This window comes from Daphnia magna, linkage group LG1 (assembly GCF_020631705.1).
Source record: "Daphnia magna isolate NIES linkage group LG1, ASM2063170v1.1, whole genome shotgun sequence".
In the NCBI taxonomy this organism is placed as follows: Eukaryota; Metazoa; Arthropoda; class Branchiopoda; order Diplostraca; family Daphniidae; genus Daphnia; species Daphnia magna.
The window spans coordinates 7,945,480-7,958,534 of NC_059182.1; the positions used below are offsets into that span (position 1 = coordinate 7,945,480).

Genomic DNA, 13,055 nt, shown 5'->3' on the forward strand with positions numbered 1-13,055 from the left:
ATTGAACTTTCAACACATCAACCGTTGTGCGTATTGTATGTTAAAGAAATGTCATTATTATTTTTTATATCAAAGTTATGTTAAAGACGGAAAGTCCAAGATGAAAGTACAAAGGATTACGAGTTGACGTTTAAGTCTGTAGCACATGGTAAGGGGGACATCATCACGATACGAAAGGAACTTTGCTGAAAATCCCCAGAAATTAGAAATTTCCTATCGAAAGGAGGATTGTGTGAGTTCCTAATAGAAAGTGTCGCCTTGTTCCCTGGTCGTTGGACGCACGTGGGGGGAAATTCCCCAATTAAGCACAAAACTGCTCTCTAAGAAATATGTCGGAAAAATATTTCGAGATTGTATCTCGGTATATTTTTGCCGATTTTGACCGAAATTTTTGTCGGTTTTTCCGGAATTTTTAGCGCCAAAACCACCACAGCCATGGTTTTCTTAGACCAAGGCTAAAATCGGACAACGAATCGCGGTATTTGTTTGGAGGTAGAGACGCTAATGAGTTTCCTTGGCGGGGTACGAACGCCATAACAAAGATATTAAAGTAAAAGTACCGCCAAGGCCTTATATTGAAAAAATTTGTGTTCTGATTTTTGTTAAGGGTACATGGGCAATAAGTCAGTTATATGTAGCTACCCACGTCAATCTAACGTTTAGAAGTTCAGTTAAAATAGAGTTATTGGTTATCATCATGTTTAATTGTCCCGTGTGTAAGAAAAATGTGGAAGGTGATTCGCGTTTAGATGTTGGGAGACATATGCGAATGCATATTAGTACGCTTGATTTTCCAGTGGCTTTCCCAATATAGTGTTGCCAACAGAGATGTCATTCCATTTACTCTTCTTTGGATGCGTTTGTGAAACATATGGATAAAAAGCATAGCAGACAATATAGCAATATTGCTCCCATAGCTAATGACTGCGATAACCTTGACGGCTACGTCCCCGAAGGGGATAATGAAGACAATGAAATGCTAGAAATGCCGCATCTAAGTGACATCGCATCAGATAAATATTATAGCAATGAGGCTATGAAATTAATATTATGTTTAGTCAGTAAAAGCTCGATGACATTTAAGTGCGTGACTGAAGTGCTTGCGATTTTTGATAATTACATGCAATCTACACTTGCCAACATACACAACAAATTAGAAAAAATTGAAAATGCCTATCATATCCCTACTTTGTCCGTTGTACTAGAGGAAATCCACAAATCAAGACAATGCATTTCCTCACTTAACACCAAGTACAAAATTAAGAATTCACTTACCCAACACAATTTGTTTATTAATCCCATAGAGATTGTGCTAGGTGAGAGAGAGGAAGTGCGTTCGCAGAATGGGGCCTTAATCAATAATGTAACTGTTAAAGATAAAGCTTACTACATTCCCATTCACAGTATTATAAAAAATTTGTTTTCTGACGAAAAGTTTGCAACACATATTTTCAATGAAAAATTGTTTTACAAAACAGCTGACGGAGTATATTCAAATTATTGTGATTCTAGCAAGTTCAAGCAACACGGTCTGTTTTCTGACAAAACCAAAATTTGTTTGAGAATTCAATTGTTTTATGATAGCATGGGAACAACAAATCCTCTTCGTGGCCATGCATCTATTCACAGTGTTGGTGTATTCTATATTACTTTTGAAAATTTAAATGACAAGTATAGCTGTATTTTCAAAAAGTACATCTCATTGCCATGATAAATACTTAAGATCTCAAAACGTATGGATTTGATATTTAATTAAGAAAAATTACGGATGACATTAAAATTCTAGAAAGTATGGGAATTTCTGTTGAAATAAAAAATAAGGGAAGAGTGCAAATATTTGGATCGATAAGTCAATTTTGTGGGGATAGTCCCGCAACAAATGAAGTATTTGGACTGGTGGAAAATTTCATTAGGACGGAATACTGTTGCTCGATTTGTCACGGTAATATCTAAGAAAGAAGTACATACTTCTTGGAATCCGCATTTCTCGTGCGTAACAAAGAGTTACACCAGAACGACTTACAAATGCTTCATTCTGATGAAATATTACTTAATTCATGTTAGAGGTGTGAAAGAAAACAGTGTCTTGAATGAACTGAAATTTTTCCACACGTCAACAAATCGTAACGCTGACAGCATGCACTTACTGCCTGAGGGGATTTTACTGCTTATGTCTGGGAATATATTACACAAGTTTATTACTATCCGGAAAGTTATGCCTCTTATAGATTTAAATAGAAAAATTCGATGGGTTCTTGCTTGCTTAAAAGTAGACAAAGGTAATACGCCCCCTGAACTAAATAGTCTCAAGCCGCCGGGGAAAGGGTTATCACCTAATCTTACCGCAAACGAAATGCTTTGTCTTTTTAGATATTTACCTGTAATGCTTGGGCCATTCATCCCTATGGGCGATAAGCATGGGGCTCTGTTTGTTCAGTTATAAATGCTTGTTGATATCGCGTATGCTCCTAAACTTACAGACATTATGTTAGATTACTTTGAAGAACTTTATGAGGATCATATGCTATTGTATAAGAAACTTTATCCGGAAATCGCGGTTAAACCCAAGCAGCACTTTTTGGTGCATTTCAAAACAATTGTTAAAGAAAATGGACCTATGCGTAATCTTTCTTGTTTCAAATATGAATTACGAAATGGATTTTTCAAACGTTTGAGCCATGTCGTTTGTAATTTCAAAAATATAAGCAAAACCTTGACAACTCGAAATCAATATACGACGCTTGCTCACTCTATTTTTGGAGATATTCTACGGGATGAGTTTATTTTTTCTGGTCTGCAAAAAACATGCGTTTTACATTCAATAGAATCACCAGAAATCGTATCCCAAAAACTGAAAATACCTTTAACAACGATTGTTGACATTGGAAAACGTTGATTATTTTGGTGTAACTTATTTAGTAGGAAATGTAGTCGTTATAGTTAAATATTATTTTGAATTACAATTTGGTGAAGTAAAGTCTATTATTCGTGAAAAAAACCAATGTGTTTTATTAATCAAAAAATTTGAAATCGTGGGTTTTAATTCAGATTTGCACGTATTTCAAGTTAAAAGACCAACAACTACTGAACTTATTTGCATTGATTTCACTGAACTTTTTGATTACCATCCTTTGGACCTCCATTATAGTATTTCTGACGGCAACTTTTACGTCAAATCAAAATACCATATCATTTAAAAACAACCGCTTGAAAATTTATTTAAATCCACTTTATGTCTCATAGTAATTTGAATATTACTCCTAAATCATACGTTAGGTTCGTCTTTGAAATTTCAAAAGAAAAACGCCCCCTTTTTTTCATGCAGATAGCGCGTTTTATAAAGGAACGCTTTTTGTTTAGTAAAAAAAAAAATTTACGAGAAGGTAAATTGAAAATACTTGCGGGCAAAATAACAAAGTGGGAATACGTTCTACCTCTTTTTTCTTTTATTTTCTTTATTATTAAGCAGTTAAAAAAGAAATATGTTTTGTACAAGGAGTACGCTGAAATAATTCACTTGCAACTCAGATTTTTATTACTTCAAAATATTTTTCAATTGGAAATTAAGTTGGTTTGTTCATGAAACTCCCATAAAAACCGATGTTAAAAGTACCCCATTCAGGTAAAACGTTGCCATTTCTAAAATATAATTTTAGATGAAGCTTTTTTTTGGTGGGGGGGTAGGGGTGGTGGGAGCTGCAGCCGTTTCATAACTCCTAATTCTTTTTCCACGAAACCTTATTAGTGCGTTGGTGTCTGTCGTGGCCTATCAATTTCTCTTTACAAAAGTGAGTTTGATAGCAAACAAATGTGACTATTAAAGACAAATAAATAGTGAATATCAACAAAAAATTCAGACAAAGAAAAAACAGTGGAGTGAAAATTAAATATACGCAATTCCTCTGTGTAAAATAGTGATAAAAGATACGGGACAAACTGGTATATTCAACGAAGAAACGCTGCTAGAGTTGAAAGCTAAAGGTGAGTAATCATTTAATACTGTTTTTACATATACCTTGTTTTAAAATCATTTGTAACTAATAAGAGCATTGGCTTAGGGGAAGCGTGTCTGACTGCTTACAAAAAGGTCTAAGGTTAGAATCCTTATTCAAGTTTTTTTTTTTTTTTTTTTAGTTTCTTAAAGATTCCTGGCTTCTATCGATCGTCTAGAACTACACTTTCATGAATTTCCCGTTGTGACGTAAGAAGATTTTTTGTCCCTGTGTTCCATTTCTGGTACTATAACATTAACCGTAACTATCCTAGAAGGCCGTGAACGCAACGATAATTATGGAAGCCTACCAGATTTCACCAACGAATCAGATTCAGAGCTAACAATGTCTGGGACTGGGGTCGATATATCTTCGAAGGTATCTGTATTTTAGATTATCCCATGCATTTTGTGTGCACTAATTTTTTTATTACTAGGATTATTACCCTATTCGTGACATCATTCGAGAAAACGGGTAGGATAAAAGCCGCGTAGATGCTTTATTATGCCGCTTAGATACCAAGGACGCGGAACTCAGTAAAAAAGATCGTTCTGCTATTAATATTGCAGTCAGAAAATGGCTTTACAAGCATAAGGGGATGTAAGTGGGGTTTTTGTATACAGATTTTATTTTCATGTTTTTAATTTGATAAACATTATTAACAGGAATGGCATGCCCAAGCCCGCTGAATTTGACATCTTTTTACTGGTAAGGACTATTTTTTTTTCTTTTTTCCTCTATCAGAAGAGAAAGTGCTATAAAAGTTATCTTAACATGAAAAAATTGTAGGAGTTACACCCAGGGCGCTAAAGTATCGTTCACATGATTTGGTACACCACTTTTCTCCTCATAAACGCCATGTAAATACCGGCGTTTCCCAAAATTTAAATAAAATACTTCAAAACATCCTTAAATTATTTTTTTAAAGCTGAACGACGCGTTTTTCTTTACTCTATTAGAATATAGCGCATGTTTTTGAATTATTTTAACTAAAAAAGTGCTACCCTATACCCCAAAGTTGTTACACTCAAATGTTTTACAGAGAAAATTAAGATTTGTGCTTGCGCCACCAGGGGCACTGGGATCAATTTCAAGTGCCTCAACTTATTCCAAGAAAGAACTACAAAGTCACTAGATACTCTTATGTATGTGTGAAACATTTTGCTGATGAAGACATTGACAAGGGTAAAAAAATTGTTGTAGGAGGAAAAGAAGATTTGATACCGTATACTAAGTGGGTTTTGAAGAAAGGTGCTGTTTCTAAACTATTTCTAAGTAAGTATTGTACTAGCTCCCTATTAAGTTGTTCTAACTGTATTACAAATTCATTTATTGCATTTCTGATCACAGAAGGCCCAGCAGAAAAAAAGCCCTGCAACGAAAGCTTAAACTACTCCACACCTTTTAACAATAAGAGGAAGGTATCTGTTAACAGTAAAGAAAACCTTAGTCTTCCAAAAAAAAAGCGGGAGGGGGTGGGGTGAAATTGAATTTTGAGAAAGTCTAACTATTGATGGTGCAAGCAAACAGCATTGCACAAATAAAGAAATCACAGATCGAGATATTTCGGATTGCATGATGACTGATGCTGTAACAGAAGAAGCATCTCTACAGACTAACCTACTAATTGGAGAAATTTTGGATAGCAATCCACCTGCGGCTGAAATGTTATCGGTACACCAATGCAGGGAAAGTAAAGAAGCCAATCAAGACATGTCAGATTTGATTGAACCTACAGACTTCAATGCAAAAGTAAATGTACAAAATTCGGATGCATCCAATTTACAAAGAGAAAAAGATTGCCTTAAAGAGGTTATAAATTGGGAAAAGGAACTATCCGAATTTGATTACCCTTTGAATTGGAATTATAACAAAGATTTGACGGAGGAAAATGAATTTCATATATACAAGTTAGCAAAGAACGACGGAAAACTGGGCGTGCAAAAAAAACACCGTTTTGAAAAGCGACAGCATTGACTACGAAGTAAACGGAGTGCAAGTGCCAAAAAACACTTTTATTATTTTACCAACGATCCCTACTTCAGTAGACATAGTAAAAAATTCAATAGCAGTTGTTGATGAACTTGACATTTGCTGTGGTGTAAGTTTACAGAAATTTGCAGAATGCAATGAACAACAGAAGTGGCAGTTAACGAACAGTACTAAAGGTTTTGAACACAAAGGAGTGTGGAGATCGTACAATTGCACTATGCTTTTAGAACCTCGTCCACTTAAGTATCCAACTGAGAAGAAAATAAACTCTTGCTTAGAATGTCGTCTTTTTAGAGATGGCTTAAACAAAAAGATTTGGAACTTCAATCAGACCAAAGTGGGAAACAAATTGTATAAATGTCGGGTACTAAGAGCAAAGGCGGTAAGAACTTGTCATCGGAAATCCGCAATGTTGAAGGTAAGGAAAATTGTAAAAAAGAATTGCAACACTAATCTAAAACACGTTTAATTTATGTTACATAACATATAGAAGGTCAAAATAGAACTCAATACCCTACGGACACAGCTGTCGCAGCCTACAGAGGAAAAGTTTATAGAATTTATCGAAACTCTCCAACCTCAGGTTATATTGGAATAACGTCTAATATATACATAACATCTTTTGTGTTTATGTCATGACAATTCGTAGTAATCTATTTGCTTTGCGCGTAAGACCTTTCCTTTATTTTTTCTATATTTCTCTCATTTCAAAAATAGCACGTAATACTTTTTTCTGAATTACTAATTTGATTTCTGGCTACATATAACATTTTCATGACATTCATACGATTGTATAAGTCTTTATTAGACTATTACACTTGATGTTTTTGCTGTATTCTGTTAAATATCGGAATAAACAATTTTTTGTTTTACATTAAAATACAGGCACAAGTTTTACTAAAAGCAATTCTTAGGAAATCCGCATGTAAAGATGTAAGAGGAATCCGTTATGACACGGAGTGGATTTTTAATTGCCTGTTGTTGAGAATTAAAAGCCCAAAAGCATATGATCATCTACGTGGTGACGGGAAAAATGGAATGCAGCCCTTGCCAAGTCGCAATACCATTAATAGTTTAATTAGAGAAATCCCTGGAACATATGGTCTAAATGATTTCTCAATTGAATCTATTGGAAGGAATATGAGTGGCAAACCTGAAAACTTGAGAAGAGGATCGTTAGTGTGGGATAAAATGTCTGTTAAAAAGTCGCTCCAGTTCAACAAACAAAGAATGAAATTCGATGGATTAGTAGATTATAGAGACATCAACATCAAGCACAAAAGCGAGAAACTTGCTGACCATGCCCTCGTCCTAATGTTTCGGCCATACAGAGAAAAGTGGGTTCAGCCGATTGGTGTGTACGCGACAAGCGGAGCAGCTAGTGCTGAAGTGATTCAATCTCTCGTGTTAAAGGCTATTATGGCATTGGAAAAAACAAATCGATAGTAAGTAATGTAGTTTGCGATGGGCATCAAACAAACAAAGGGGTTCACAAGTTATGTAATGTCAGTGGTGAAATGGGAGAAGTAAGCAATTTCATGATGCATCCATCTAAACCAAATCACCAAATCTATTTTCTATTTGACGTTCCACACATCATGAAATGTATAAGAAATCACATCTTCAAACGTGAATAAGTTCAGGTAATTAATTCAACAAATTAAATTCATTGAGTACATATACTGATGTCACATATTAGTTTTGTGGCGAGAATGTTGATTTTAAACATTTCAAAAATCGGTTTTTGGTTGACGAGCGGAACCCATTAAGGATGTGTCATAAATTAAAACATGCCCATATATTCTTAAATTCATGGTAGAAAATGACTGTGAAATTCACCACTCGGGAACCAATAGACTCAATCATTAACGTAATCATTTGTAATAACATAATTTTTAATTTCCTTTTATTATAGCTGTTTTCGGAAAGTACCGCAAGAGGATTTGAGTACTACAGAGAAGATCTTGGATTGGAAGAATTCAAAAACACTGAACCAACAGAGGCAGTGATGAGACTTCTAAATAACGCGTTTGATGTTATGAATGGGCGCCACATACAAGAATCTATTGGTAAGGAAAACTGGGAATCGAAATGCAAGGTATGGTTATATACACCCAAAACTTCCACGGTTCTTTTTTTTAATGAATATCATATTTAATTCATTTTTAGATACTCAATGAACTTCTTGAAGCGATCGATATGTCTGAACATATGTCTAAGGAAGCCAATCTAATACCGTTTGTTTCGCAGACCACTATAGAAGCTCTCAGATTGACACTGACTAGTATAATTGATCTCACAAATGATCTCTTCGACGACAATTAGGGTAAAAGAGCGAATTAGGACACCGGCCCGGTTCCTGCTAATTTGGGACAAAGGATACAATTTTTTTCATTTCACGAATAAAATTCCGATGGAGGGTCTACTGAAATATCTAATAGGCGAATTATAAACTAAAATGAATTAGTAAAACTGAAATTAATAAAATGCAATTCGTCCAAAGGACAAATTATAAGTCATAATATTACCCGAGAAAACGGTAATTGAAATCTTAACGTTTTGCTTACGGGCGAAAAACCTGGGAGTGTACTATCTGTTAGCAGATACTTAGAGGGCAACAGATATATCTAAGGTAATATTAAACAAACCCTTTTACTAATAATATCAAAAGAAAGATAATTAAAAGTTCTACCAATTAAGTGTAAGTCTGTCCCATAGAATACTATTTTTATTTCAATATGCGGAAAAAGAAAAAACCCCTATTCCTGCTAATTTGGGAGAGCCGACGCTAATTTGGGACACCGATTTTTTCAAAAAACGTAAAAAAAATTTTTTTTCCGATATATTTATATCAATCGACGCAGAATTAAAAATGAAATCGATTGATATGTAATGTTTTCATGCTTCTGTGCATCCTTTTGACCAAAATAATGAAAAAATATTTTTGTGACTTAGATTCAAATCTGGCTTCATCATCGAAACTTCAAAAAATTTAAAGCCATCTCCTTTTACCTTTTTTTTCGTAACTTCAAAGCTAATAAACTTGACATAATTTTAAAGACATTTTAGTAATTTTTTCCATCTTATGAGCTACGTAAACGACATTTATTTTTGAACATGATGTTTTTTATCGAAACACATATTTATTTGTAGATTTTTCTGAAATCTCCGTCCTTTTTCACGTTTTCCATGTCGCCTTAACTCGGCGTAATAGGAATTTACTTATAAGTCTTAATGTTTAAGTAAAAATATTTATTAAAAATGCTTTTTTAATCCCGTCTTTTCCCCATATGATTGCGGGTTAAGCAAACGCGCTAATTTAGGACCCACTTTTCGGAGTGCATTGGATGGCAAAAATTTTTTTTGTAGAGCTGCCAAGTTAGCACTGGGGATGAGTGCTTGGCTCTTGAGACGAAAGGGTTCTGGTTCAAGCATTAGAATTGGTTGAATAACATAAATGTTTCATTAATTGTTTTCTTTGTTGTGCAACAGTCCGTCTTCTAAAGTCCGATAATATCCCGTACAACAAGATTTTTTACTGCATTTTGCGGTTTCATTGAAAAATGGTCTAAATATACACATCTTTTTAAAAAGAGATGGGTAGCTCAGAGGTAAAGCACTAGCCTCTTGTTCGTAAGAATCGTGTTTCGAACCTGGAAGCCGATACCAAAAATTAATTTTTTCGACAAATTCCTCAACCTTGTAGAGGCAACTATAAGGAATATATTACTCCCAATATTTTTTTATATTGCGTTAGTTTTAGGTGTGTTAGACGATTGAATGTTATCTCCAAAAATGTGATGTAAGCCACATTTTAGGAAAAAAATGAAAAATAAGAAAACCCCAATATGTTTTGAACCATCATACTTTAGATTGCAACTCCGTCGTCTTGCGACTAAGCCACCATTCACGAAATCTGTTGCAAAAATGTAACGTGTCATGTAATATGTAGTCTGCTGTCCCAAATTAGCGTCACGAGGGCAAATGTAAAAAACATGAGAATTCCATTCGCAGGTTAGACGGGTATTGTCCCATAATTTCAGTGAAACATTTATCAGTTCTGTTAAAGATTCTGGAACGAATCTATAAATCAAAAAAAAATTTAAAAAAAAATCGTGTTGGTTTACGTGTTATTTGACGATTCAAAAATACCTTACAAAAGTGATTTAAAAAAAATATAGAAAATATAATTCGTAACTGAAATCTAGATAGGCCACGAAAGAATGCTGAGTTGCCAGGTCTGGAAAAGGTCGAAAATCTCGATTAGGGACAACATGTCTGAAATTATCACAGCCCGGTTATGGAGCTTCATTTTCTATTAAATAATACAAAGTGAAAGAACAGGTTATTTTAGTCTTTAATATTTTTAAAGGATTTGTCATCATTCTGGCAAGTTACTTATTTTTTTCTGACTTCACTGGACATCTTAATTATTTTATATTAATTATTTTATCGGGTTGTTTACATAGGATCCTATAACTAAACCAGTTTCTGTCTGACAGGCTGGCAGTCGATTTTTAATATTTGAAAATGCCTGCCTGTTTCATTCGTGGGTGCAAGAACAGAACTGTGAAATCAATTGATAACTGTGTTCAATATTTCAGTTTTCCAGACACTAGTGTGAGATATTCAAAAAAAGTAAATGATCAAAAGTTAAAAAGAAGGTTGGCTTGGCTGAAGAATGCTGATAAAAAAAACGCCGATAACTTAAGGAACCGTAAAATTTGTGGTGCACATTTCTATGGAGGTATTGATATTTCCACTCAAATTAACTCATAGTTTGCAGAGTTGAAACTAGCTCACCGAAACGTGAGCTTAGCTCAAGCTCTCCGCTCACGGCCTAAAAGTGAGCGGAGCTCAAGCTCAAGCTCACACAAAAAAAGTTGAGCTTCGCTCAAGCTCACGTTCGCTCAAGCTCATTTCCAAGTTCATTTTATTAATAGATTACCTTTGACAACTGACAATCAAAACAGTGTATTTTTTTCAGATTTGCTTTCATGAGAAAGCGGTCAATGCTCAATGGTCTAACATTGAATGAGAATGACAAATCTGCCAGAATCATGCCCATCGCTGCCAGAATCATTATTCTCTACATTTACAGTTTCACAATCAACTTGATCATCACCACCTACAGCACCCACATGACTTTGACTTTGTAAACTTGTAGAAGCTGTTCGCTTTTTTGACGCCATTTCTCATTGGTCTCTACTCTCTAAAGAGTTTAAGACTTTCAGTTTCAGATTTCCTGGTTTTAATTTGAACAAAAATTAGTGTGAATTAAGCAATTAACTACAGAAAACCAATATTTAAGACACAACTCACAAGTTCATGTTTTTATTTGTTCAGTTCAATCACTAAGCTGTAACTGTAAGCATAAGCAACTAGTATAGGCTAGGCTATTAGCAAGTAGCACAGACAGCTTTCCACCTCCAAACGTGGAGATTTGTCTCATTTCGGCAACCACTTTCAATTTTGGCCGCTAGATGGCGCCACAAGCATGAGCTTCCGCTCATGAGGCAAGAGCTCAAGCTCAAGCTCACACTTTTTCAAAAAGAGCGAAGCTCAAGCTCAAAGCTCACAAAATGAGTGAGCTTTTGAGCTAAAGCTCAAGCTCTCGTGAAGCTCGTTTCAACTCTGATAGTTTGTGACATGGTTAATAATATTTCTGTCCAATGTAGGTAAACCATGTTCTGACTTATATGAAGAGACACATCCTGACTGGGCTATTTTGTATGGCATTACACAAAATTAGTAACTTAAATACAACTGTACCTCTACAGATGACTCATGGTTCACATTGATAATCTGTGGCACAACCTTCTCAGCATCTCTCTTCTTTATTCTATGGTATCGAGAAAAATTGTTGTGACAATTGCTCACTTTTGGGAAAATGGTGGGAGCCCAGTCAGGATGTGTCTCTTTATATAAGTCAGAACATGGTTTACCTACATTGGACAGAAATATTATTAACCTAATTTGTCCCTAATCGAGATTTTCGACCTTTTCCAGACCTGGCAACTCAGCATCCTTTCGTGGTCTATAGTATAGAACCATCGACCATCATATTGGCAGTCAAACGTCTTACGACTATGCCATGGTTGCCAAAAAATAATAATAAACTATAACATGTATACATGTCATTTAGTATGTGGTCTACTGTCCCAAATTAGCGTCATGGGAGCTTATGTAAAAAACAGTAGAATTACAACCACAAGTTAAATAATTTTGTTCACATGACTTTAGTAAAAAAATCAATAATATTGTAAAGGAAACTGAAACGAATCTATTTATCCCAAACACTTGCTGTTATTGTGTCAGTTTAAGGAGTCTTTAATGATTAAAAAATTTCTCAAAAAATGTGATAAAAATCTAGAATAAAAAAAAAAGCCTCAGAGATTGTCCCTAAACAGTTTTGAACCAACAACCAACGAGTTTGCAATCCAACGCCTTACGACTGCGCCACAACTAATGTGTTTTACAAAATGTATCTTAAAACAATGAAGAGTCATTAAGTGTACAGTTTGCTGTCCCAAATTAGCGTCATGGGAGCTTATGTAAAAAACATTGCAATTGCAAACACTAATTAAATAATTTTTCTCGCATGATTTTAGTAAAATAATCAATAATATTGTAGAGGAAACTTAAGCGAATCTATTTATCACAAACACTTGCTGTTATTGTGTCATTTTAGGAAGTATTTGATGATTAAAAAATATCTCTAAATATGTGGGGAAAAATCTAGAATCAAGAAAAAGACTTAAGAGATAGTCCGTAAGAAGTTTTCAACCTTGAACCACCGAGTTTGCAAACCAAGACCTTACGACTACGCCACAGTTGCTGATACACAGCAAACGTAACTTAAAATAATAACTAACCATTTTTGTACAGTTTGCTGTCCCAAATTAGCGTCATGGGAGTTTATGTAAAAAACATTACAATTGCAAACACAAAATAAGTAATTTTTCTCGCATGATTTTATTTAAAAAATCGATAATATTGTAGAGGAAACTGAACGAATCTATTCATCACAAACACTAGCTGTTATTGTGTCAGTTTAAGGAGTCTTTGATG

The 13,055-nt window shown here is 34.6% G+C and overlaps 1 long non-coding RNA gene across 1 annotated transcript; it reads right to left on the reverse strand.

Annotated features, from left to right (window-relative positions):
* Positions 1-10,942: 10,942 nt before the first annotated feature.
* Positions 10,943-11,528, reverse strand: LOC123469744. Its single transcript, XR_006643086.1, has 2 exons — positions 11,307-11,528; positions 10,943-11,229 (listed from the first exon to the last, which is right to left on the reverse strand). It is a non-coding gene; the product is annotated as an uncharacterized LOC123469744 (long non-coding RNA).
* Between the last annotated feature and the right edge of the window lie 1,527 nt (positions 11,529-13,055).